Raw genomic sequence first — 26,827 nt, forward strand, 5'->3', positions numbered from 1 at the left:
TACTCAGGTGGCTGAGGTGGGACGATCACTTGAGCTGAGGAGGTCAAGGCTGTAGTGAGCCATGACTGCACCACTGTACTCCAGCCTGGGCAACAGAGCGAGATCCTGCTTCAAAAAACGTGTGTGTGTGTGCCAGGCATTCCCATTATTTTGAATGAAGGCATGTCAACAAAACTAGTTGTAAAAACCTCTCTGTGAAGTGATCATTATTTTTTTTGACTAATTTTTATGTATAAAACCAGAAATACTTTACTGAGGTGTAGGAGAGTTACACTTGTTTTTTGTTGTGTTTTGTTTTTTTGTCTTTTTTTCTTTTTGTGGAGAATGGGGTCTTGCTATAATGCAGGTTTCGAACTCCTGGGCTCAAGTGATCCACCTCTGCCTGTTTAAGTGCTGGGATTACAGGCGTGAGCCACTGACTGTATGTGGCCTGAGGTATAGGAAGAATATTTCATCGCGGTATATAAAGTTGGAAATTGTACAAAGAAGGCAGGATCTCTGGATTATTCTGCTTGTCTTTTACGTGCTGGGCCTCTCATGAGTTTTAGTATGCACCTGTCGGTTTCTTTTTATTTTGAGTACTGTAAGATTTGATTTTTTTGTTGTTGTTGTTTGATAGGGAGCCTTGCTCTGTCACCCAGGCTAGAGTGCAGTTGCATAATCTTGGCTCACTACAACCTCTACCTCGCAGATTCAAGCGATTCTCCTGCCTCAGCCTCCCAAGTAGCTAGGAGTACAGGTGCCAACCACCACACCTGGCTAATTGTTGTATTTTTATTAGAGACAGGGTTTCACCACGTTGGCCAGGCTGGTCTCGAACTCTTGACCTCAGGTGATCTGCCTGCTTTGGCCTTCCAAAGTCCTGGGATTACAGATGTGAGCCACTGTGCCTGGGCCAGAATGGGAAGATTGCTTGAGGCCAGGAGTTCAAGACCAGTGTTGGCAACATAGTGAGACCCTGTGTCTATCTACCCTTCCCCCTCAAAAAGCCAGGCATGGTGGCACTCATCTTAGTTGCTGCCACTCAGGAGGCTGAAGCAGGAAGATCACTTCAGCCCATTAGTTTGAGACCTCAGTGAGCTATGATTTCCTCCATTGCACTTCAGCCCCATGCTTGGTGACAGAGCAAGACCTTGTCCATCCATCCATCCATCCATATTCATTCATTCTACTTAAGAATGAACTACATGGCTGGTCCAAGTGCAGTGGTGTTGACAACTAATTGATCACAACCAGTTACATATTTCTTTGTTCCTTCTCCACTCCCACTGCTTCATGTGACTTGCCTTAAAAATTAATTAATTAATTAATTAATTTTAAAAAAAGAATGAACTATATAAAAGTGAAACCACGAGAGTGTATATTCTCTAGAAGAACATACAGGTGTATAGTCTTATAATCTGGGACAGGGAAAATCTTTCTAAACCTGACATTAATATTAGTTGACAAAGTAATGATGAGAGCATAATGTCAGAATAATCAAGAAATCATTAAAAACTATTTGGTTAGGGCAGAATTTCTGCAATGGTGGATTAAGGTGCTTGGACATCCTCCCTCCATAAAGCAGATAAAACTGGACAAATTTGTAAAAAAAAAAACAAAAAAAAACCAACCATTTTGAACTTGTATAGCATTGTTCGCAGCAGCATTACTCAATAGCCAAAAATTGGAAACAATCCAAATGCCCTGTAATTGGTGGATAGGTAAACATAATGTGGTATATTCATCAGTAGAATACTACTCAGCAGTAAAAAGGAATGAATCTTGATACATGCTATAGCATGAAGCTCAGAAATATTTTGCTAAATTAAAGAATTCACAAAAGATGACATATCCCTTCATTTATGTGAAATGTCCAGGAATAGCAAATTTATAGGGACAGGGAAAACAACATTAGTTGTTATCTAGGGCTGTAAAGGGACATGAGGGATCTTTTGGGGGTGATGAAAATGTTCTGAAATGGATTTGTGATGATTGTACAACTCTATAAATTTACTAAAACTCTTTGTCTTATACATTGAAAATAGCAGATTTTATTATCTGTATATTATACCTCAATAAAACTTATTTAAATGTTTGTAGGGGCCAGGGGGACAACAGGATTTTTCCCCTGCTGCAAAGGAGTAGTCCAAGTACGGCACATGCCTGCAGATGGCACTTATGTATAATAGATGACTGCTGCTTTGGGGTTGTTTTGTTTTGTTTTGTTTTGTTTTGTTTTCAGGTATCCTGAGAGATTGGGGCCAACAGGGGGATTTAGAACACTGGAAGTTGGGGTTTATGTTAGGATTTCAGGCACATCAAAGACAATGTCCTTCTTTGTTTGTAAATTTATAAAATAGGGTTCAATGAATACCTGTCTTATTTTACAAGATTTTGGACAGTCAGTTTTGTTTTGCACATAAAGCCTTCTGGAGTATGTTAAGAGCTATAGATTTTAATAACAAATGCAATAATGTTCTACATTGTTCTTGCAAACAGGTATATACCCCAAGTATGAATGATACTTTATTTCGGATGGGACAGGATAGTGAAAATGGCCACAATGTTTGGGAAAACCAGTTCTGGGGCAGTAATTTTTCATACTTATTAGCAAAGTAGTCTTGAAATTATTATTTTTTTTGCCAAAATCCTCCCATTAAAAAATTATTGAAGAAAGCGTAATTTGATTTGAATACATCACATTTAATAGGAATTTAATTCAGCCTTTCAGACCTTAACTTTCCTCCCCCTATTTTAATTAAATGGGGGGATTGGCTTAGATTCTTTCTGTGTGTGTGTGTGTATGTGTGTGTGTGTATGTGTTTTGTTTTTTGTTTGTTTTTTTTTTTTTGGAGACTTGCTCCGTCGCCCAGGCTGGAGTGCAGTGGCACAGTCTCAGCTCACTGCAACCTCTGTCTTCAGAATTTAAGTGATTCTCCTGCCCCAGCCTCCCGGGTAGCTGAAACTACAGCCGTGCACCACCATGCCTCGCTATTTTTGTGTTGTTAGTAGAGACGCGGTTTCACCATCTTGTCCAAGCTGACCTCATGATCCCCACCCTTGGCCTGTGAAAGTGCTGGGATTATAGGCATGAGCCACTGCACCTGGCCTAAATACTTTCTAAGCTAATGCTTTGTGGTTTGATCCTGTTATATTTATTTTTTAAACAAACACCATATTTTAATTTATTTACCCAACAACTAAACATTAAATATGTTAATCAAGACATACTACCTGTCCTCAGAGAACAGTAATGGGTATATTTGGTTAACAAAAAACTGAAAGCCTTAAGTACTAGTGTGTGTGTGTGTGTGTGTGTGTGTGTGTGTATGTATGTATGTATGTGTATGCATGCATGCGTGCGTATATGTATGTGAGACGGAGTTTTGCTCCTTTGCCCAGGCTGGAGTGAAGTGGCAAGATCTCGGCTCACTGCAACCTCTCGCCCCCCGGATTCAAGCAGTTCTCCTGCCTCAACCTCTCTAGTAGCTGGGATTATAGGTTCATGCCATCATGCCTGGCTAATATTTGTATTTTTAGTAGAGACAGGGTTTCACCATGTTGGCCAGGCTGGTCTTGAACTCCTGACTTCAGGTGATCCGCTCCCTCTTGGCCTGCCAAAGGGCTGGCATTACAGGAATGAGCCACCACACTCCGCTTTAATGTGGTCTTCTTATCTGCTGTCAAGCTACATGGGTTGGAAGCTACATGGGTTGAGGTGGAGAGTTGTCAACTCTGTGAGGAATCATTGCTCCCGAAGGGGAACAATAATTCTTCAAGTATGATTAGTTTTTCAGGTGAAGAGCTCATGTGACAGAAGTGTTCACAGTGAAAGAAGGAAATCAGTTGGTGGTCTGATTTGAGTAGAATAATGGCACATCCCTTACTTAGGATTAACCATTGGTTCATTCCAGCAAGTGAAAATTTTGACTTCCATTTCTTTTCTGTACTTTTGTTTCATCAGTTTTGTTGTTGTTGTTGACTGAAGTCTCGCTCTGCCGCCCAGGTAGGAGTGCAGTGGTGTGATCTCAGCTCATTACAACCTCTGTCTCCAGGATTCAAGCAATTCTTGTGCCTCAGTCTCTCGTCGTAGCTGGGATTACAGGCATGTGCCACCACGCCCTGCCAATCTTTGTATTTTTAGTAGAGACGGTTTTGCTATGTTGGCCAGGCTGGTCTTAAATTCCTGGCCTCAAGAAACCCACCCACCTTGGCCTCCCAAAGTGCTGGGATTACAGGTGGGACACCTCGCCTGGTCTGTTCCATCAACTTTTTAAAATCTTCTGTTACAATTAAGTTGAATTCTTGATTGTCCTTTTTCTTTTTCTCTTCTTGCCCTCCCCACCCTTTTTTTTCTGCTTACGTAAAATTCATTTAAATGATGGTCCACAGCTGCTGTATCCTGACTTGTGTCCCATGAGGGCTAATGACTCAAACATCAGAATTGTTCAGTTTTCAGTTTTCAAGATCACTTTTGAGTTTGATTGCTTCCCTGTTTGTTTTTTAAGTTGACAAATTTTTTTCTAAGCTTCGTAATGCTCAGTGTATAAAACAAATACTCAGGCATTTATGAAGTATTTAATAAGTAATAAAATAGGAATCTGTATATTATATAAATTGGAAAATTAGAATATCTTGTTTGTGGAGAGTCCCAAAACTTTTATTTTCAGTTGAATTTGGCTTGATGTTATGAGACTACATGGAAGAATAACTGGATCTTGAGCTGTTTAAACATGTGCTAGATAGAAGAGAAACAACATTTCAGATTCTAAACATTTTTTCCAACAGTGTTAAACACTGTCAAGCCCTGTGGATGTGAAAGTGAATAAGACAGAACAGTCAATAAGAAAGCCTTTGTTGTCATAGGAGTTTGCAAGATTATCTAACATTTAGGAAGTGAGACAAATGGGCTCATGCTGTCCCCTGCACCCCAGCAAAGTTCTGTGTGAAATGTCCCCTTGCTTGTCACTCCATTTCATCTTCCTTTTGCAGGTTTAATACTGTCTAGACATGCTGACTTCCTCCTGGTTCTTTATGCTAGTCATACCTTTTCCCATCTCATGGTTCCTATATTATTCTGTTCCCTCTGCCTGAAATACTTTTAAATGACTCTTCATCTCCACCCTACCTCCTTTTTAAACCTGATCTACTTCTCCTCTTTTAAATTTCATTTCATCAGAGATTATGTCGGTGTAACACAGCCCTTACTCTAGCCCCTGCTGTGGAGCCCATAGTTGTGGGGTTTTTTTATTTATAGCACTTATTATATATTACTATATTTATTTGTATGATAATTACATTACTTTTCTCAATTGACTGCAAGCTCCCTGGGAGCAGAGACTATTTTTCTTTACTATGTCTGCTGCACTTAGTGTAACCTCAGTAGGTGTTTGAGTATTAGAACTTTTCCTTTGTAAAGCTACTTTGTTGCTATTCAGAGTTTAGTTTTTTGGTCCTTTCCTTTCCTTTCCTTTCCTTTTTCCTTTCTTTTTTCCTTTCCTTTCCTTTCCTTCTTTTTTGTTAGAGGAAGTCTCACTCTGTCACCCAGGCAGGAGTGCAGTGGCATAATCTTGGCTCACTGCAACCTCCACCTCCTGGGTTCAGGAAATTCTGTCTCAGCCTCCCGAGTAGCTGGGACTATAGGCATCTGCCATCACACCCAGCTAATTGTGTGTGTGTGTGTGTGTGTGTGTGTGTGTGTGTGTTTAGTAGAGATGGGGTTTCACCATATTGATAAGGTTGGTCTCCAACGCCTGACCTCAAGTGATCCACCAGCCTCAGCCTCTCAAAGTGCTGAGCCACCACACCCAGCCAGAGTTTAGTTTTTTTGTAAAGGGTCATGTAATAACCATTTTTGGCTTTGTGGGCCACACGATCTTTGTCCCAGTCCTGCTATTGCAGCAGGAAAACAGCCATAGATAGATAATATGTAAAGCAATGGGCATGGTCCTTTTCCAGTGAAACTTTGTTCACCAAAACGGTAAGCAGGCTATAGTTTGCTGACTTTTCCTAGAAATTATCATCCCTTAATTTTGTTGGACTTGAAAGCCTTTGTTATGCAGTCTTGCAGATCCTCCCTAAGGGTTTTTTGAAAGATGATTTTATATTTGTATGGTAGATGTTAAAGAGGTGATTTTTGAAAAGTCTAATCTTGAAGTAATTTAAAATATAATCTTAAATATAATAATTGTATATTTTTACTTTCTTCAGTTAACTAGTCATATACTTTTGTTAACTTTACATTTCTATTTAAGTAAAACATGATTCTTGATACTGATTTTAAAATAAAAAGATTGATTTGGTTTTAGAATAGATTAAAATGTAGATTGCAATTTTACAATGTGTTTCATTTTCAAAAAAGACCTGTTTTTGTAACCTGATGCTTAAAATACCATATATTATTATTTTGTTCTTAAGTGACAAATTAAGAAACATTCCAGTTGCTCTTTGCAGGACTTCTGTGCAAGTAAGGAGTTATTACAATGAAAAGCAAATTCACCATGAGCATCAGTGGTTGTTTTTCTTTCTTTTGAGACAGAGTCTTGCTCTGTCACCCAAGCTGGAGTACAGTGGCACGATCTCAGCTCACTGCAACCTCCGCCTCCTGGGTTCAAGTGATTCTCCTGCCTCAGCCTCCTTAGTAAGATTACAGGCTTGTACTACCTGGCCCAGCTAGGTTTTGTATTTTTAGTAGAGACAGGGTTTCATCATGTTGACCAGGCTGGTCTCAAACCCCTGACCTCAAGTGATCTGCCCACATTGGCCTCCCAAATTGCTGGGGTTACAGGGGTGAGCCACCACGTCCAGCCTGTTTTTCTTTTTTTCTTTCTTTCTTTTTTTTTTTTTGAGGTGGAGTTTTGCTCTTGTTGCCCAGGCTGGAGTGTAATGGTGCTATCCTGGATTACTGCAACCTCTGCCTTCCACGTTCAAGTGATTCTCCTGCCTTAGCCTCCCGAGTAGCTGGGATTATAGGCATGCGCCACCATACATGGCTAATTTTGTATTTTTAGTAGAGACAGGGTTTTTCCATGTTGGTCAGGCTGGTCTTGAACTCCTGACCTCAGGTGATCTGCCCACTTAGGCCTCCCAAAGTGTTGGGATTACAGGCATCAGCTACCCCACCTGACTGTTTTTCTTTTTTAATAATGTTGTTTGAAAGTCTAGAATCCTTTTTATATGCTAGATGAGAAATTTGATGTGATGAATCAAACTCAAATGTCTTCATCTCAAGTGTATTTATAGAATTATTTTTATGTTTTCTATTTAGATTGAATGTCAGAGTTTTTTATATTTATCTTGAAGCAGTAACCCATTATGGGTATGAAATGAATAAAAAAATAACTTAAAATAATATTTATCTTTAAGCAGTGACCCATTATAGGTTCTTAAATGAATAAGAAAAATAACTTAATGTTCAGAATTGCTTAAATAAAAACTTTAGACAGAAAATTAGCAGAATTTAGGTGAGCATTAAAGGATTCAGGCAGCATTCAAAACTGGAAGAAGTTCAGAGAGCTGTGCTTTAGCAGCAGGCTTTTATAGACTGAACGCAGCAAAGTAAAGGAATTACTTGATTGGCTACCGCTAGGGATTTGCCTTATTTGGATGTGATCCAGTGGAAAGTCCCTACTTAGAGGTTTGTTTCTGATTGGTTAAGCTTAAGTTTTGTTTTATATTTACCTTGGGCTTCAGTTTGCTTACTAGGCACTGGAGCCAGCTATCTAAGACTAATGGCTGCCCAATTAAATTAAAAAAAAAAATTATAATGGCATATAGTTGTCATTATTAGAGTAAGAAACCAAAGAAGAGACTGTTGTGAATGTGATCATTAGATCATGAACTAACACACATGTTCACTTAATACCCACTTAATACCCACAAGAGTGTCTGAGTGTCTTCATACTTTTTGTCATGGATGGGGACTATTTTTCTTTCTGATTTTTTTTTTTTGGGGGGGATACAGTAAAATACTGATGGGTTCTTGCAACTTTTTATAAGTTGTTTACATTTTGCTCCAATTGCTTTGTCATTGTGTGTATTTTGTATGTATACCTTTTTTCCTGAACCACTCTGAAAATGGAAATACGCTCTTCTATTCATAAATACTGAAATATGTAAATACTGAAATGAAAGGCATTCTCTTACATAACCACAGTACAATTATCAAAATCAGAAAATATAATAATACCATACTATTAACCTAATTCACAGATTATATTTAGTTTTTTTTTTTTTTTTTTTTTTTTGAGACGGAGTTTCGCTCTTGTTACCCAGGCTGGAGTGCAATGGCGCTATCTCGGCTCACCGCAACCTCCGCCTCCTGGGTTCAGGCAATTCTCCTGCCTCAGCCTCCTGAGTAGCTGGGATTACAGGCACGCGCCACCATGCCCAGCTAATTTTTTTGTATTAGTAGAGACGGGGTTTCACCATGTTGACCAGGATGGTCTCGATCTCTTGACCTCGTGATCCACCTGCCTCGGCCTCCCAAAGTGCTGGGATTACAGGCTTGAGCCACCGCGCCCGGCCTATATTTAGATTTTATAAAGTATTTCAATAATGTCTTTTATCGCCTTTATACTTTAATCCAATTCGATCTGTGATCACGCACTGAATTTAACTGGCATGTCTCTTTATTCCTTGTCTTTCCCCTTTCTTTTTTCTTGTCTCTTAGAGACAGGGTCTCACTCTGTTTCTGAGGCTAGAGTGCAGTTGTACGATAATGGTTCACTGCAGCCTTGACCTCCTGGCCTCAGGTGATCCCCCCACCTCAGTCTCCTAAATAGCTGGGACTATAGGTACATGCCACCATACCTGGCTAATCTTTTTACTTTTGGTAGAGATGGAGTCTCACTATGCTGCTCTGGCTAGTCTCTAACTCCTTAGCTCAAGCCACCATCCTCGGTCTCCCAAAGTTTTGGGATTACAAGTGTGAGCCACCGTGGCTCTTTAATCTTTCTTATTCTAAAACAGTTCCTCAGCCTGCCTGACCCTCCCCTCCTCCTACTTGCCTTTCCTTGACCATCACAATTTTCAATACAGGCCATTTGTTTTGTACTTAATTTGGGTTTCATTGCTGTTTCATTTTGATTATATTAATGTTATGAATTTTGGGCTGGAATACTATAGAAGGGATGTATTCTCCTTAATGCTTCATTTAGGGAGGCACATTATCAGTGTGTCTCAATATTAGTGATTGGTTAGTCATTTAAAGGTCATGTCTGCCAGGTTACTACAGTGCAAAATTACTGATTTTCTCTTTGTGATTAATTCGTAATTTGTTGGATGTATTTTGAGATGATGTTGACTTTTTTTTTTTAATTAATTTCCTGTTTACTAGTAGTCTCAGCATCCAAGTGGTGATTTTTCTTGTTTTTAATTTTTAATTTTTTTTTCTGGAGACAAGGTCTCACTATATTGCCGAAACAGATTTTGAACTCCTGGTCTCAGGTGATTCTTCCACCTTGGCCTCCCAAAGTGCTGGCATTGTAGGCATGAGCAACTGCACCCAACTAGTGGTCATTTTCTAATTCCATCATTCTTTCTATATTTACATGTTGCATTCTAATGAAGGAATGTTTTCCTTTCGTCCTTGTTGATTGATCAGAAAAATTTTGGATTATGCTCTAATCAGTTGCTATCATTATTTATTTTGATCCTTAAATTGTTGCACAATTCCAGTGGTAGTGCTTTCTAACTGGCTTTAGTGTTCTTTTGACATATCTCTGTCATTTTTGAGCAGTCTGTTACTTTCTTGCACAAGGTGTTGCATGCTTGTTTTGCTTTCCCTGCCCTACTCGAGAACAGCAATTTCTCCAAGGATCCTTGGTTTTAGTAGAAAATGTAGTTTGGAAATCAAGCTGTGGATGTTCATTTTTACAAGGGGTCATTTCTTCTAGAACCTCTCAGCAAACAGCTAGGAAGTGTGTATATGAAAGTGTATGTGCATGTGTATTTCTATGTCTATATTTTTTGAGAGACAGGGTCTCACCCTGTAACCCAGGCTGAAGTGCAGTGGTGGGATAGTTCACTGCAGCCTCAAACTCCTGGTCTCAAGCAATACTCCCACCTTAGCCTCTCAGGTAGTTAGGACTGCAGGCATGCCCCAACACAACTGGCTAATGTTGTAATTTTTTTGTAGAGATGGGATCTTGGTATGCAGCCCAAGCTGGTCTCAAACTCCTGCCCTCAAGTGTTGGTCTCTCAAAGTGTTGGGATTACGGGCATGAAACACTGTGCCCTGCCGCATTTAGGTCTTTTATTTCCCTCTCTTTTTTTTTTTTTTGAGACGGAGTCTCGCTCTTGTTACCCAGGCTGGAGTGCAATGGCGCGATCTCGGCTCACCGCAACCTCCGCCTCCTGGGTTCAGGCAATTCTCCTGCCTCAGCCTCCTGAGTAGCTGGGATTACAGGCACGCACCACCGTGCCCAGCTAATTTTTTTGTATTAATAGAGACGGGGTTTCACAATGTTGACCAGGATGGTCTCGATCTCTCGACCTCGTGATCCACCCGCCTCGGCCTCCCAAAGTGCTGGGATTACAGGCTTGAGCCACCCCTCTCTTTTTTTTAATTTGAGACTCTGTCTCACTCTGTCACTCAGGCTGGAGTGCAGTGGCATGATCACAGCTCACTGCAACCTCTGCCTCCTGAATTGAAGTGATTCTCCTGCCTCAGCCACCTGAGTAGCTGGGATTACAGGTGTGTGCCATTTTGCCTAGCTAATTTTTGTGGTTTTAGTAGTCAGGGTTTCGTCATGTTGGCCAGGCTGGTCTCAAACTCCTGGCCTCAAGTGAGAAACCTTCCTCAATCTCCCAAAGTGCTGGGATTGCAGATTTGAGCCACTGCACCAGGCAGTTATTTCTCTTTTAATGTAGGTTCTCCTCTAACTCCTTCCATCTCCCTTTCTTTTCCTAAGAATCTGGGTTGCTTGGACTATAAAGTTTTCCACATTCTAGACTTTGCTAATTGCATCGTCATCTTGCCATTAACATGTTCCTACATCCCCTCAATGTTTTATAAATTGACTCAGTCAGATTCAGTTTTCCTTGTTTTTTGGGTCAAGAATGCTTCATTAGGAGGCATATTAATTTCCAGATGTCTCTCATTTTATAATAGTGGCAACTGATGATGATTAGCTAGATTCGTTTTTTTCATTAGGGATATGCAAAATGATGATATTCCAGGTATATTATTTTGTCATTTATTAGTTGGATTATCTCAATAGAGATTAGTTTTCACCAGCTCTTTTGGGGAGAATTCTTGCATCTTTTATTTTAGATTCAGGGGTACATGTGCATCTTTGTTACATGGTTGTGTTTCATAATGGTGAGGTTTGTGCTCCTAGTGAGCCCATCATCCAAATAACTAACATTGTACCCAACAATTTTCTTCAACTTAACTGGAGGTACAGTTCATATAGGAAAGACAGATGAAATGCTTGATTTACCAGATTTTAGAATAATGAGTTTGGTTCTCAAGTATTCTCCAAAAGATAAGTAATCAATCAGTTTTTTTTATAGGTGCTATTCTGAACTTGTGATTTAAACATTTTGTTGTATTTCAATCAATTTCAGTTCTTTGTTTTCTTTTTTTTTTTTGAGATGGAGTCTCACTCTGTCACCCAGACTGGAGTGTAATGGTGTGATTTTGGCTCACTCCAGCCTTCGCCTCCCAGATTCAAGTGATTCTCCTGCCTCAGTTGCCTGAGTAGCTGGAACCACAGGCACGTGCCACCATAGCTGGCTAATTTTTGCATTTTTAGTAGAGATAGAGTTTCACCATGTTGGCCAGGCTGGTCTTGAACTCCTGACCTGAGGTGATCTGCCCACCTCAGCCTCACAAAGTGCTGGGATTACAGGTGTGACCCACCATGCCTATCCCAATTGCAGTTATTTTTTATTGCTCCTGAAATTATCCCATCTTTTTTAGTGGGAGCCTCTTCACATTGACTCTCTCTGTGTCCTTGGGGCATAAGTCCTGAAGTGCTTGATAGTCTAGTTGCTTTCTGTTATGACAAGTTTTGTACATTTTTACCCATGTACCTGGAGTCGACTGTTTTCCCGAAGAACCCTACTTCCTATTATTGGGAAATGCTATTTAGGATCCATAGTCCGGGTGCTAGATGTGAAAGACCCATCTTTTTCTTTTCTTTTTTTTTTTTTTTTGAGACGGAGTTTCGCTCTTGTTATGCAGGCTGGAGTGCAATGGCGCGATCTCGGCTCACCGCAACCTCCGCCTCCTGGGTTCAGGCAATTCTCTTGCCTCAGCCTCCTGAGTAGCTGGGATTACAGGCACGCGCCACCCTGCCCAGCTAATTTTTTTGTATTTTTAAATAGAGACGGGGTTTCACCATATTGACCAGGATGGTCTCGATCTCGTGATCCACCCGCCTTGGCCTCCCAAAGTGCTGGAATTATAGGCGTGAGCCACCGCGCCCGGCCATCTTTTTCTTTTAAAGTAACAATAAATTTGAGCCTCGACTCTCACCTAAAAAATAAAATAAAATAACAATAAATATTTATCTTCTTGTGGTTTCTGTGGGTCGTAACTCTGAGATGCCTTAGCTGGATGGTAGTGACTTGGTGTCTGCTGTCAAGATGGCTTACTTACATTGCAGGCAATTTGATATTGGCTGTTGGCAAGAGGTCTTCCATGTGGAAGGCTCTTAGGACTGCTTAAGTGTCTTCATGACATGGTAGCTGGCTTCCTTGAAAACAAGTGATCCAAGACAGCCAGCAATATCTTTGGATTCATTTTCTCATCAACGGTGGGTTATAGTGCTCTGGCTGTGGATCCAAACAACCTGATGCTGACACTAGCTATGTGGCATTAACTTGTTTGAACATTACTTTCCTTAGGTATAACTTTGAGATAATAATACCTACCTTATAGGTCCTTTAATATAAGACCTTTGTGGCAATGCAGGGAATTAGAATAGTCTTACTCTTAGTGAGTACACATGGCAAACACTGAACCTGCTGCTGTTACTATTATTATCACCATCCCTGGTATGAACTGAAGCCCTAAAACCTAGCCATTAAGTTGCCCTTGACAGAAATAGTCTTCCTTCTTATTTGCCAAAAATTGCCATGACAGAAAAATTGGTCACAGATTGCAGATATATCCCAAGTATGGTAGAAGGTTGAAGGTTAGAGAATTACAACCACATCTGTTTGATATTATATATATATATATATATATATATATATATATATATATGAAGAGGATCTTTCATGCCGAATCTGTGTTCATGTAGGTTTTAGTTAGTGTATGTGTCATGTAATATAACCCTGGAAGAAGCCAAGACACCACCACCCCCTTGCCGCCATCTTTTTTCTGCTTTTGCTTTTTTTTTGTTTTTGTTTTTGTTTTGAGACGTCTCGCTCTGTCACCAGGCTGGAGTGCAGTGGCGTGATCGGCTCGCTGCAACCTGTGCCTTCCAGGTTCAAGCGATTCTTCTGCCTCAGCCTCCCGAGTAGTTAGGATTACAGGTGTGCACCACCATGCCCAGCTAATTTTTGTATTTTTAGTAGAGGCAGAGTTTCACCATTTTGGCCAGGATGGTCTGGATCTCTTGACCTCATGATTTGCCTGCCTTGGTCTCTCAAATTGTTGGGATTACAGGCATAAGCCACGGTGCCCAGCCTTTCTTTTTCTTTTATTTTTTAATGATGGGGTCTCACTATGTTGCCCAGGCTGGTCTTAAACTCCTAAGCTCAAGCGATCTGCCTGCCTTGACCTCCCAAAGTGTTAGGATTACAGGTGTGAGTCACTGCACCTGACTGCCACCACCCCCAATCTTTTAACTTTTTATTTTAAAATATAGATTTACAGGAAGTTATAATGAGAAATGTACAGGGTGGTCCATTGGACCCTTCACCCAGTTTGCCCCAGTGGGAACATTTTCTGTAACTATAGTATGATATCAGTTGTCAACCATCGATTTTCATTTAGCAGAAATTGACTGAGCAGCTATTATATGCTAGCTCTTTAAGGTATAAAGGATTAAACTCTGACCTTATGGGTTTCTGTCATCTCTCTGGATTTTCACTGTTATTGTTCTAAAAATATGTTTTGTTTTGGCTACTTATCGTTGACACTTATATAAGCAGTTATTTTAATGTCAAACATTATATTATTTCTCACATTTATATTTGCTCTGTTTTAAAACAATTTTTCATTGTGTTCCCATCTTCCATTTATAATCTTCACAGTATCAGAACCATGTTGCCTGCATTGTCTTATTTTAATCACGTGCCAGTTTTGCAGTGCTACCAAGTCTGGGTCTGAGAGGCAGCTTGTGTGAATCATTTACATGCATTTCTGTTTATATTCCCCAAATTAATTTGCAACTTTATATTTTTCTTCCAATTACCTGTTCAAAACAGATTTTTAATAATTTAAGAAGGAATTTGTCGTATGTAGGATTTAAAAACTGGCTCAAAAAGCAGAAGCTATTAAACAATAGCAGAAATCAAACAGTATATAGGACTTTAAATGGTAATTGCTAAACATTTGAATGTTCCCAAAAATGTGAGTCTGTGTGTCTGTGTGTGTCTCTACATGTTGTTCCACTAGGGACTTGCACAGATAGGTTTTGCACAATATCCTTGCTGTTATTGTCAGCCATAAACAAATTACGCGTATTTAACAAGTTAATGTCAGATTGGCCAGGAGCCACTGGGAGGTGTGTACTTAGTGACATCAGCTGGCAAAGAGCCCTGGTAACAGGGAGGGTTGGAAGGGTAGTGAAGAGAGAGGAAGCAAGAGGGAGGAAGAAAAAGAGAGAGACAGAGAGAGACTGACTGTATCTGGGGATTCTGGCAAGGTGAAGAGCTGGTCTGTTTGGCAGGACCTTCCCATCTGGGATCCATCTGTGTTTCCCTGGAATGGGACAGGCAGCTCTAGTCAGTGAGAAATCGCAGATGTGAGAGAGCTGACACATGTCCAGCTAATGAAAGGAGGAGGAAGGCTGGTCTCCGATTGAGCTTTGAAGATTAGGAGGAGAAAAGGGAGCTTTTAAATATCTATTTCAAATAAATTTGGTATATTTAAGAATCTGGATTGTTTATAATCTGGGCATTTGGGGTAAGTACATTTTAATTTAGTTTTGGGGGTTAAAGTGCACAATTCTCTGCCTTTCAAAGCTTTTTACTTCTTTCAAATTACGATGATATGAATGTTTCTTGATATTTGATACAAGTTCAGCCTTTCTCAGTTTTATTTTAATACTTCATTTTATTTGTGTTTCTATCTCATTTTTCTGTTACCACCTTTATATTTGAATGTCATGCTTTTTTGAAAAAGATTTAGCTAATAATCAGATGTAATCTATGAATTCTACAGCTAGAAAAGTAGTCCCACAAATATTTCTGTAAGGCTTTCCATGTTGGATTGTTCTGTGTTGTTTAGAGGGAATTTTTTTTCCCTTTAGTATGCATAATACAAATAGGCCGTGTTAAAAAGATGGCTCATAAAACACTCTATTGTCAGATTTCATTTCACTATATGCAGGCAAATTACAACTAAAAGAGATTGAAGCAAAACTAACAGCATCTCTTCATTTTAGATATATCTCTTTGTAATTTATGTTTTGCTCCTATGCTGTTTTCTTCTGTTTACTTCCTACGTATAAAATAAATAACATGAACAAATCTGACTTGATTTGTGAGTTTGGGGTAATCTTGTGATTTAGTAAGTTCATGTGCATATCACTATGTACTGTGTTCTGTAGTCCATGTTAGTTTGTGATGCCTATTTTAGATTTTTGTTATTTCTTTAATATTTATATATTTTAGAGATGGGTCTCACTGTGTTGCCGAGACTAGTCTCTCAAACTCCTAGACTCAGGTGATCCTTCTGCCTCAGCCTCCCAAAGTGTTGGAATTAAAGGCATGAGCCACTGTGCCTAGCCACTTTTTGCCTTTTCCATACATCATACTCATGTTTTGCCTCTGAATCCAGGCCTCCTTTTCATGTTCTATGGCAAGAACGTAAGGTTGGGAGTTACACAAACTGTATAACCATTATTCACTCATTCTTCATCTCAAGCAAGCCACTATTCTCTTTGAATCTCTATTTTATCTAATTCCTGATTCATGTTGTTATTGGGGAAATTTGTCTGGCACATAGCATACAAGTTAGTTTCAAGAGTTCTAGATGTTCACTCTTTTTGCTGTGATGGGTTCCTAATCCCCTTGCATTTTTAACTTCAACTCTTGGTCAAGAATGGGTCTGGTCTGTGGTTCTAGTTTTCAAGGCACCCTTCCTCTTGCTGTACTCTTCTCCCAGATTGTCTGCATCTATTCTAAATGTTCTGTGTTATCTTCACCAAACTATACCAGAACAGAAGAATTTTGAAAAAGTCAACAAGCAGGAGTGAGGTATTGAATTGTACTGCTTTGTGACAACACTGTTTAAATTGTTCCCCCCACCCCATGACCCCCTGCTGGAAAATTCTGTGTTTTTCCCCCCTATATTACAAGTCATGCAAAAATTTTACCATTTCTGAAATAGGAACTTTAAAAAATATTTTTATTCCTTAAAGTTCTTCAGCCTTTATTTATGTTAATTGGGTAATTAAGTGGGCAGTATAGTAGTATTCAATTTCTACCTTCAGTTTTATATTTAGATTTCTTGAGGTGGAGGGGACTTTTTTCTTTTTCTTTTACTTTTTTTTTTTTTTTTTTTTGAGACAGAGTCTTGCTCTGTTGCCCAGGCTGGAGTGCAGTGGTGTGAACTCAGCTCACTGCAACCTCCGCCTCCCGAGTTCAAGCGATTATTCTGGCTCAGCCTCCTGAGGAGCTGGGGTTACAGGCGCGTGCCACCACGTCTGGCTAAGTTTTTGTATTTTTAGTAGAAACAGGGTTTCACCATGTTGGTCAGGCTGGTCTTGAACTCCTGACCTCGTGATCCACCCACCTCAGCCTCCCAAAGTGCTGGGATTACAGGCGTGAATCACTGTGCCTGGCCCTCTTTTCCTCTTTCTTTTTTTTTTTTTTTTTTTTTTTGAGACGGAGTTTCACGCTTGTTACCCAGGGTGGAGTACAATGGCGCTATCTCGGCTCACCGCAACCTCCGCCTCCTGGGTTCAGGCAATTCTCCTGCCTCAGCCTCCTGAGCAGCTGGGATTACAGGCACGCGCCACCATGCCCAGCTAATTTTTTGTATTTTTAGTAGAGACGGGGTTTTACCATGTTGACCAGGATGGTCTCGATCTCTTGACCTCGTGATCCACCCGCTTCGGCCTCCCAAAGTGCTGGGATTACAGGCGTGAGCCACCACGCCCGGCCTCTTTTCTTTTTTTTTCTGGAGACAGTGTCTCACTCTGTTGCTCATGCTGGCATGCAGAAGCATGATCATGGCTCACTGCAGCTTTGACCCTTTCAAGATCCGGTGATCCTCCCACCTCAGCCTCCTGAGTAGCTGGGACCACAGCATGCACCATCACGCCCAGCTAATTTTGGTATTTTTTTATACAGCTGGGGTTTTGCCATGTTTCTCAGGCTTGTTTCAAACTCCTGGGCTCAAGCAGGCTTGTTTCAAACTCCTAGGCTCCTCAACCTCCCAAGTGATGGGATTATAGGCGTGAGCCACCACACCCGACTTGGAGGATACTTTTTTTTTTTTTTAAGATAGGGTTTCATCATGATGGCCAGGCTGGTCTTGAACTCTTGACCTTAGGTGATCTACCCACCTTGGCCTCCCAAAGTGCTAGGATTACAGGTGTGAGTCACTTCACCCGGCCAGAGGAGACTTTTAAAATGGAACTTTTCCCAAGTTTTCTTTTATACCAAATTGACTAAAATGATTTCATAAAAATTTGGGGGCATCTCTTTTGGTAGGTGCATTGTTCAGCAAGCATCTTTGGGACTTTTCTGTATACTTGAGAGGACATAGTGTTTATACTGAATTCACATGAGACTCCTTCAGTGAGAAAGCACTTTCCATTGTAGCCCAGGAGACCTGAGTGGGAAGAAAAGGACTTAATGCTAGTGTATTGTAGGGTCGGCTCTACTACAGAGGGCCTAAAGGGGATTTCATATGACTGTGTGTCCATGCCAGGAATATTTCTGGTGCTAGAGTTTCAAGAAACAAATAAGAAATAATATGCATTTTAATATGTGAAGATTCACTCACTGTAAATAAAGTTGGGTGATTAAAAGTCCTGCCAGGACCAGACAGTTCAGGAGAGTACTGCTTGCTACACAGGTTATAACCAAGATATTTTTGAGTTGAATACTGGAGAAAATAATGGTTCTTTCTGAAGATCATGAAAGCATCCTGAGAAGCTTACTGCTATGAAATGAGGAAATTCTCCTAAATTGGCTTCCAGTAGTGACCCAAGGATATTTTCATAGTGAGGGTCCTTGTTGGACTGGAGGCACATAATGCAATAATGCCAATCAACTGGAGATGGGGATAATGACGTTTAAGTGGCTTTGCTGGAACATCAAAAAAGACTTCCGAGTGAAGAAATCTATTCAATACACAACTGGAAAAATTCAAGTAGATCTGAAAGGTTGGTTCATTAATGGTTGTTTTAAGGGTACTCAATGTTAGAAGTACTCATAAGTCCCCAGAGATGACTTATGGACAGTATTAGGATTGGAAATGATCCTTAGAATAACCTAGTCAAACACAGTATTTTATAGATAAGGAAAGTTGAGGAAGGATAATGGAATGGAAAATAGTCTCCCTGGCCCAGAGTTCAATACCCTGGTTACTGGCTGAGCTTAGACTAGAATTTTGTTGAGTTTCTAGGGCACCTTTTTTTTTTTTTTTTTTTGGCAGGGGGTGGAGGGTGGGGGACAGAGTCTCCCTCTGTCACCAGGCTGGAGTGCAGTGGCACAATCTCAGCTCACTGCAACTTCCACCTCCCAGGTTTAAGTGATTCTCCTACCTCAGCCTCCCGAGTAGCTGAATGAAACCTGAAGCATACGCCACCACGCCCAGCTTTTTTTTTTTTTTTTGTATTTTTAGTAGAGACGGGGTTTCACTATGTTGGCCAAAGTGGTTTCGATCTCCTGACCTTGCTATCCACCCGCCTCGGCCTCTCAAAGTGCTGGAACTACGGGTGTAAGCCACTGCGCCCGGCCCAGGACACTCATTTTAAGAATGTTTCTTTGAAACATTCTTAACATTTGCCTGTTATATGTGATAATATGGTAAGGGATTTTTTAAAAAGATGGTATCTCATAGAGGAGATAAAATGTACAAAAAGTGGCTGGGCGCAGTGGCTCATAGCTGTAATCCCAACACTTTGGGAGGCCAAGGCGGAAGGATCAAGTCAGGAGTTAGAGACCAACCTGGCCAACATGTTGAAACCTAGTCTCTACTAAAAAATACAAAAATTAGCCGGCTGTGGTGACATGCACCTGTAATCCCAGCTACCTTGGGGGCCGAGGCAAGAGAATCACTTGAACCTGGGAATTGGAGGTTGCGGTGAGCCAAGATCGTGCCATTGCACTCCAGCTTGGGTGAAAGAGTGAGACTCTTTCAAAAAAAAGAAAAAAGTGCAAAACGTAGTGAGTCTTGAAAATTAGTACCAACTGAGGGAATCAGAGAACTTTCCTAAAGGAGGTAGCATTTGGTCAGATTTTAAAAAGGACGGGAAGGATTTGGACTTCTTATGTGTGGAAGGAGCATAGTGGCAGGATGGAAAAGTTCCCTTTCTTCTGGAGCTCAGTGCCTTAAATTATTTATTAAATGCATAGTTACATAGTATTCATTTCTACCATGTTTTGAAGTATGTCTAGCTGTTGCTGTCTTTCCAAATCCAAGATCAGTTGTTTACTTATGAGATACTTATCTTTATGCATACATAGCCATCTTCTCTTTTATATGTGTGGTTTATATACCAGGAAGCTGTGATTTAAAAGATTTCTACCTTGATGGACTCTGGATTGTTCAATTTTCCCTCCAAGTTTAAGTCAGCGAATAAAGGAATAAGTGATGGTTATATCTTGCAGAAAAACAACCTCTTATAACTGGTGGTTGTATTTTCACTGGCTGTTGGACTTTCCAAACAGACTTTTGAGAACTATATGATGACACAGACTGATTCTGGGAAATTTAAAATGCATATGGATTTAATTTTCCTAAAGCATGCCAAAACCTGCAAAAGCAACGCTTTGTGTTTTGTTTAAAGCAACAGCTAGTGGAAATCCTGTTATCATTCAATCCTCAGCAGCTTGTTAGAGATGCCTGGCAAGGTGGGATACAATTCTGTGTATGTGTATACATATTATCTACAGTTGTCTCTCATAGCTGGAGCTCTGCAGCAAATTGAGTATGTACAGTAGTCTCCCCTTAGTCGAAGTTTCACCATCCAGGGTTTCAGTTACCTGTGGTACAATGCAGTAAGACATTCTGAGAGAAAGAGACCACATTCACATAACTTTTATTGCAGTATATTGTTATAATTTTTAAAATTGCTGTTAATCTCTTACTGTGCCTAATTTGTAAATTAAACTTTATCATAGGAATGTATGTATAGGAAAAAACATAGTATATATAGGGTTTGGTACTGTCTAGGGTTTCAGGCATCTATTGGGGGTCTTAGAACACATCCCCTGCAGACAAGGTGGGGACTACTGTATTTTCAATTGATTGTGGTAGTTAGGATAGATGGAGAGAAGATGGTGAAAGATTGTGTGTGGGCTTTGACATTAGGCTGTGTAACCGTAGCTAATTTAACCTTCAACTCTAACCTTCCATTTTCTCAACTGTAAAATGGGAATAAAAATGAGTTCTATGGATTTAATTAGAAGCTAGCATGAAGATTTCTCTTTCCATGTGATTTTTCCTAGTCCCCCTAAGACATTGGAATCACAATAACTAAAAGACTTAACTTAAAATGGGTGTCTTGGATATTTTTACTGTCTCACTTGAGACTGACAGAGAACCCACTTCCTTAACTAATTCTTAGTCATGGGAGAAGGGTGCGTGTAGAGAATACAGCAGCCTTAAAAACTCAAACCTGTTGCCGTGTGGCAAGCTGTTAACGTTTAGGGACCTTGCATCACTTACCCTGCTGGAAGAGCTGGGGGATGGGCTGCTTTGAGGGTGACAGATGTGTCCTCTGCTGTTGGCGGGCGCGTGCCGGCTCTGTCCCTCTGCTCCCAGCACCAGGTGCAGCCATTGTTCTGGCTGGTCTCTCTTCATCCGGCCTCGTCTGTTACTCTGCTCTTTCTAGCTCATTGTTTCTGTAGGAAATTAGCATTAAAAACCCATCTGAAACCCCCATGTCCCTCAACTGCAGGTGACTGTTATTGGCCCCAGCTGCCACCCTTGCGCTTGATTACTTCCATATGGGTCTATGCAAAGAAGTAGTAGCCATTTATTGATTTCCACCACAACCCCAACCTCTATTACTCAAACTATAATACCCTGAAATCTATTAGACCTCCAATAGGCTGTATAGCTCAGTTGGCGCTACAACTGTGATGAACGTTTTACAAGCAAAACTAATTACACCCTTTTCCCCACCCCCATCACCTCCTCCCTAAATACTAAATGTAGAAACACCAGAGTGTCAAAAGTCAAATAGTAAATCTTTTAAATGTCTGGAAATGAATCTGTTTCTGAGTAGTAAAGCTTTTAGACTTTGGATGGGATTTTATGGAAAATTTTAGTCACTGCTTTAATATTTCATGCCACACCCATAATATTCAAGCAAATTGTGTCTCAGTAGGCCCCTAGGGTGGGGGTAGGGCACACAAATTTTCATCACTTGCTTTTTGGTTTATTAAATTTAACCCAGTGGGCAGTATGTTAGGAAAGGGACCTAGTTTAAAAGGATAATATGTTTTTTGGGAGAAAACAATATGCAGTCATTATTAAATGCTTTAATTTTGCATGATTTTGTTGCTTGTCCTCTGTATTTACACAAATAGTTGTTCTAGTTTAGTCATTAGAATAACTACCACAATGAGAAGATCGATGTTTTAGACTTCTTTCTTCCTTCATCAGTAAACAAATTTAAGTGTTCCATTTTGGTTATTCACAGGTAATAAATGCTTCTTCGTTTTAAGCAGTGGAGAAATGGAAAGGTAGAGAAGTAAGTAAAGGGGAAGAGTTGAGATTTGCAACAGCCTTCTCTGACTCCAAATGAAGTGTACTTTGATTGGAAGTTTGGAGCTAGTACAAGTTTGGAATGTTGATTGGTATTGCTATAGATATTACTGTCTTAAAACCCTAGATAGAAGTTTAAGGACAATCCAAAGTTGTTACTGACTTGGATGACTCGTGTTGTGACCGTAACAAAGTCACTACCCCATCAGTGAAGGGTATTCTGATAGCCTTCACAAGTCAATAGCCCAGGAAGTCAAGAGGGAGGTCATTGATGTTTGCCTGCTGACAGTTCAGCAGTATAACCCAGTTTTAAAGTAAAATCTTGAGTTTACAGCATTTTAAATTAAATTATTTGATATTTAGGACATTTAAAGTAACAATTTCAATGTTTTAAACTTAGCTGCATAGAGCTTTTCTCATGACTCTGAAATATAGGGCCATTTCTGTTGGAATAAATAAATGTCTTTTTTTGGCTTTCTTCTTTCTTTTCTTTTTTCTTTCTTTATGTTCTATTTCTTTTGTAGTTTAAGAAGGTACTAGAGCCTGGCCCTGTGGTGTGTGCCTGTCAGCTGAGGTACTCAGAAGGGTGAGGCAAGAGAATTACTTGAGCCCAGTCATTCAAGACAAGCCTGGGCAACATGGCCAAATCTCATCTCAAAAACAAACAAACGGCCGGGCACAGTGGCTCACACCTGTAATCCCAGCCACAGCAGGTGGATCACCTGAGGTCAGGAGTTCGAAAGTAGCCTGGCCAAAATGGTGAAACCGTGCCTCTAGGCATGAGCCACTAGTTCAAGACTAGCCTGGCCAAAATGGTGAAGCCATGCCTCTAGGTATGAGCCACTAAAAATACAAAAAATTTAGCCAGATGTGGTGGTGCACATCTGTAGTCTCAGCTACTGGGAAGGCTGAGGCAGGAGAATCGCTTGAATCCAGGAGGTAGAGGTTACAGTGAGCTGAGATTGTGCCACTGCACTGCAGCCTGGGCAACAAGAGGGAGACTCCATCTCAAAAACAAACAAAAAAAGGTACTAGATTTAAAAAGCCTCTGGCAGCCAGCATTTTACCTTACAGCTCCTATGAAGGCAAGCCTCCAGGTAGAGCAATGTGATTATATTTAGAATAGGTTAGGATTTGTAGTATTTGACAAGTTTTTTTCAGAGGTTTGTAATCTGCTCCTTCATTTTAAGCAGTGGAGAAATGGAAAGGTAGAGAAGTCAGTAAAGGTGAAGAGTTGAGATTTGCAACAGCCTTCTTTGACTCCAAATAAAGTGTACTTTGATTTGAAGTTTGGAGCTAGTACAAGTTGGGACTGTTGATCAGAATTGCTATAGATATTATTGTCTTGAGGTGAGTACATATGCTGTTGGCCTTCTTTTTGGTACTTAGGAAGAGTGGGGGTTTTCTTCACTGGACTTACTGATTCTTTCATTCTGTTATTGTACACACTGGGAAACATAGTTGAATAGTAAAAGGAGTTTGTGGTCTAATGTGAGACTCATTTTGTTTTCATCTCTTTTAATTTTACTGAGTTGTCCTCTATCATTCCTAGGGCTGATGCCACAGTGAAAGTGGCAGTAAATTTTCTTGCCCGTGAATGTGAACTTAGGTTTTCATAAGCAAATCGTACTTCTGTCTCCCTAAGTACAGAAGCATGGCAAATAGCCACATGTGCTTTGTCTGGGCCCTAGGCTCCTCACTTGTCTTTCCCTAGTACTGGCTGTTTGTTGTTGATGTTTAAGGTAGGGGAAGACAACAGACTTGGTTTGTGATTGACCTAGACATGTTCATTTCCATCTTTATCTTGGAGAATGAATTAAAGTGTTTCCCTGCCTTTCCATCCAAGGGAACCATTTAGCCTAACAACAAATCTTTTAAAGTGGGTCTGGAGGAGGGACAGAGAATTGGTGATTTGTCTTGGGAATTTTGTTGTTTTTTTGGAGTCAGTTTCAAACACTTCAGTAAAAATGTTTAAGGCCCTTTGACTTTTTTGGTTTGTTTCATTTTAATGCACTACTATATTCTGTTTTCTCACATTTTGTATGCACAAAAGAATATATACTCTTAATTGGATAAGTGAAAATAGTGGGTAAGTTTAAAGACAGGTGTTTCATTTTTCTTATTTTGATGATAACTTTTAAATTTTTAATATGTACTTGACATAAAGTCTAAAATGTCAATTCATATATCCATCTTTTTCTTTAAGTACAGAGGTCTTAGAATACTTCAAATTCAGCTACTTCCTTTTTCAACATATTACTACTGTCGAAGATTTTGTTTCCATTTTATGTGTTACACTCCAAGCCAAAATAATAATTGCTATTATTTTTAAAGTTGATATTAATTTAGGTTTACCAATATATTTATCTGTTCACATTGTATATTTATCACAATTTTTCCTTCTAGGTTAATTTTCCTTTCTACCAAATGTATCTGTTAATAATTCTTGGAGAATCTGTAAGTAGTACATTTTTTGTTGATCTGAAGATATCTTTATTTCACCTTTACTTGAATGATAGTTAAATGAGGTTAGAGTATAAAGGTTGACAGTTATTTTCCAGCAGCACTTGGGAGTGGTGATTTCTTTTCTTTTGTGTTTTTTGTTGTTGTTGTTTGTTTGTTTTTACAAGCCTGCAACAAACATCATATTCTTTTCTTTGTTTTTGAGTTGGAGTCTTACTTTGTGGCCCAGGCTGGAGTGCAGTGGCATAATCTCTGCTTACTGCAAACTGCGCCTCCCAGATTCAAGTGATTCTCCCGCTTCAGCCTCCAGAGTAGCTGGGACTACAGGCACCCACCACCACACCTGGCTAATTTTTGCGTTTTTAGTAGAGACGGGGTTTTGCCATGTTGGCCAGGCTGGTCTCAAACTCCTGACCTCAGGTGATCTGCCCACCTCAGCCTCCCAAAGTGCTGGGATTACAGATGTGAGCCACAGTGCCTGGCCAGGAGTGGTGATTTCTGTTGTTTTGGAGATTTGAAGTTGTTTTTTGTTCCTTTTTCAGTTATTTTCCTGTGGACTCATACAGTATGTAGTCTTTTGTGTCTGGCTCCTTTCACTTAGCATAACACGTTTGAGATTCATCCATGTTGTTGTGTTGATCAGTAGTTTGTTCCTTCTTATGACTGAGTAGTATTCCCTGGTCCTAGGAAGCCCTTAGCTAAATTTTAACCCCTCAGTTAAAATTATATAAGAGGCCGGGCACAGTGGCTCATGCCTGTAATCTCCACACTTTGGGAGGCCAAGGTGAGTGGATCCCTTGAGCACAGGTTTTGGAGACCAGCCTGGATAACATGACAAAACCCTGTCTCTACAAAAAATATAAAAATTAGCTGGGCATGGTGGCATGCACCTGTGCTCCTAGGTACTTGGGAGGCTGAGGTAGAAGGACCACTTGAGCCTGGAAGGTCAGGGATGCAGTGAGCTGCGATCACGCCACTGCACTCTAACTTGGACAACAGAGCGAGACCCCGTCTTAAAAACAATAGCAACAACAAAAAAAGCTTATATGAGGAGCTGGTCATGGTGGCTCACAGTGGCTCATGTCTGTAATCCCAGCACTTTGGGAGGCTTGAGACGGATGGATCACTTGAGCCTGGCCAACATGGCGAAAGTTGTCTCTACTAAAAATATAAAAATTAGCAGGGCATGGTGGTGCACATTTATAATCCCAGCTACTCAGATGCTAAGACAAAAGAAATTTGCCTGAACCCAAGAGGCAGAGGATGCAGTGAGCCAAGATTGTGCCACTGTACTCCAGCCTAGGTGACAGAGTGAGACCCTGTCTTAAAAAAAAAAAAAAAAGTTTATATGAGGAAACATCTCATAATTTTAGAATAATATCTATAAATTAGGTAGTGATAGGGTATTAATGTTAATTGTTTTGATAATTGTACTATGCCTATGTAAGTAAATATCCTAACTCTTGGCAATTACACACTGAAATATTTAAGCATAAGGAGTGTAGTATTTTCAGCTTACTCTCAAGTGGTTTAGATAAAAATACAGGTAGATGGAGAAAAAGAGTGATTTTTACAAATGGATGAATTAATTGGTGAATTTAGCCAAATGATATTAAGAGAATTATTTGAATTATTCTTGCAAGATTGAGATTATTTCAAAGTAAAAATTTTCTAAATTCAAATAAAAGAAAGTACTGAGCCATAGAAGCCCATTAACAAAAAAAAAAAATGGGTATGAAGTTAAGTGGTTAATTTAGGACTGTCTGAAGAAGTAAATTGAGCTGTGTGCTAAAAAACAATAATGAAGTAGCTTAGTAGATATCAGAGATAAGAATATTCCAGTGCAAAGGCTCAATGATGGGAATGAACTCAATATGTTCAAAGAATAGAAAAATGGCCAAGGTAGGTATAATGTAGTGAATGAAGAGAAGAGGGTAGAGAGACAGGAGACAGAAACTCATGTAGAGCTTTGTAATCCAATGAATTTAGATTTCATTCTGAGTGGTGGGTAACAATTGAATGGTTGGGGTAGTAATGTGATCTGATTTACATTTTATAAAGATCATTCTTCCTGTGTGGTATGGAGAAAGAATTTTATAGGGCATGGTTGGAAACAGCAAGACCAGAAGTGAAAAATGGCAAGTTTGGACCAGCTTTATGGCAGGGAAGATAGTAGAGGATAGATGATTTGGTGTATTTTAGAGGAAGTTGAGTTTTCTGAACTTGTTGATGGATTGACTGTTGAGAGGGGGAGGAGTGTTTTCAAATAATTGGCAAATCTGTCCTCCTTGTTATTCATCCATTCATTTA

General features: G+C 39.9%; 1 protein-coding gene across 3 annotated transcripts in view; it reads left to right on the forward strand.

The window, feature by feature from the left end:
- The window catches only part of CBFA2T2 (CBFA2/RUNX1 partner transcriptional co-repressor 2), a 150,229-nt gene that overhangs the window by 47,769 nt on the left and 75,633 nt on the right, over positions 1-26,827 (forward strand). The window contains exon 1 of one of the 3 annotated variants that reach the window (XM_012455183.3): positions 14,416-15,067. The exons of the other annotated variants lie outside the window; for them this stretch is intronic. The gene's annotated coding sequence lies outside the window, so the exon portion shown is untranslated. Of the gene's footprint in view, positions 1-14,415; positions 15,068-26,827 lie in introns of those variants that run through there. 3 annotated transcript variants of the gene reach the window in all.

This window comes from Aotus nancymaae, unplaced genomic scaffold, assembly GCF_030222135.1.
Source record: "Aotus nancymaae isolate 86718 unplaced genomic scaffold, 86718_ANA_hifiasm-v0.15.2.pri h1tg000029l, whole genome shotgun sequence".
NCBI lineage: Eukaryota > Metazoa > Chordata > Mammalia > Primates > Aotidae > Aotus > Aotus nancymaae.